A 1,598-nucleotide genomic window follows, 5' to 3' on the forward strand; every position below is an offset into this window, starting at 1 on the left:
GTGGAGGGTAAAAATCGTAGAGGGACACCAAGAGATGAATACACTAAGCAGATTCAGAAGGATGTAGGTTGCAGTAGGTACTGGGAGATGAAGAAGCTTGCACAGGATACAGTAGCATGGAGAGCTGCATCAAACCAATCTCAGGACTGAAGACCACAACAACAACAACAACAACAACAACATGTTTAGTGGAACATTTTGGTGGAGGAGGGTGTCTATACCCTCAAACTTTGGTGGATACAAGAACTCCAGTGTGCTTCGAAAATTGAGAAGAATAAAAGATAAGAACCTTAACATCCCTGACTCCGACAGCAAATATAAACTAAGCCTACTCAGCTTTTCCATGCGCGATCAGAATAAAACTACTGCAATCTATTTCCTGACAAGTTCCTTAAATAAACTATATTCCATTCACCATCTTGAGTCTCGTAAATTGTTTAAAGAAACAGTATTCCATACACTGCAGTCAGTTTCCAGAAAATTCTCTAACTAAATGAATAAACTATATTCCAGACACCGCCTTGTATCACGTAAAATTGTTTAAATAAACAATATTCCACACAATGTGTAAATTTTTTAAACAATATTCCATACAGTGCAATCGATTTCCCGCCAAATTACCAGTCAACTGAGGTTTTCCCAATCGCCGCTGTGGCCGAGCGGTTCTAGGCGCTTCAGTCCGGAACCGAGCGACTGCTACAGTCACATGTTCGAATCCTGCCTCGGGTATGGATGTGTGTGATGTCCTTAAGTTATTTAGGTTTAAGTAGTTCTAAGTCTAGGGGACTGATGACCTCAAATGTTAAGTCCCATAGTGCTCAGTGCTATTTGAGTTGTTCCCGCCAATTTTCAGATGGGGGAGGTGAGGGGGCGGGCTGGGGGGTTTTCTTAGAGGGGAAGGATTAATTAATTGATCGATTTAATTGATTAGTCAATCAAATTCATATCAAAAGTGTGCTTGTATGAGTGAGGGGAGTTCCCAGAGGTTTGAGGGATGAAGTGAGTGTATGTGGTCTGCAACCAGTGTATGTGTGTACTTCTTGGCCATTATCGTGCCTTGTACAAGCTCCACTGGACCCATGAATGCTCACATGAATGTTTCCCAGAGCATAATGGAGCCGCCGCCAGCTTGTCTCCATCCCGCTGTACAGGTGTCAAGGAATTGCTCCCCTGGAAGACGAAGGCTTCCCCTCCCATCGGCATGATGAACAAGATATTGAGATTCATCAGACCATGCAGTGCTCTGTCACTGTGTCAGTGTCCAGTTCTGATAGTCACATCTCCATTTCCTGTCATAGTTGCTGATGTCACAGTGACAACATTGACACATGCATGGGTCATCAGCTGTGGAGGCCCATTATTAGGAGAATTCAGCGCACTTTATGTTCAGACACACTTGTACTTTGCCCAGCATTAAAGTCTGATGTTAATTCCGCCACATTTCGCTGCCTATCCTCTTTTACCAGTCTGCCCAGCCTACAATGTCCGACATCTGTAATGAGGGGTGGCTGGCCAACCCCTACACGTCTGGATGGGGTTTCCTCGGTATTGAAGAAACTTACCACAGCACTCCTCCAACATCCAACATGTCATGCAGT

This window comes from Schistocerca piceifrons, chromosome X (genome assembly GCF_021461385.2).
Source record: "Schistocerca piceifrons isolate TAMUIC-IGC-003096 chromosome X, iqSchPice1.1, whole genome shotgun sequence".
NCBI lineage: Eukaryota > Metazoa > Arthropoda > Insecta > Orthoptera > Acrididae > Schistocerca > Schistocerca piceifrons.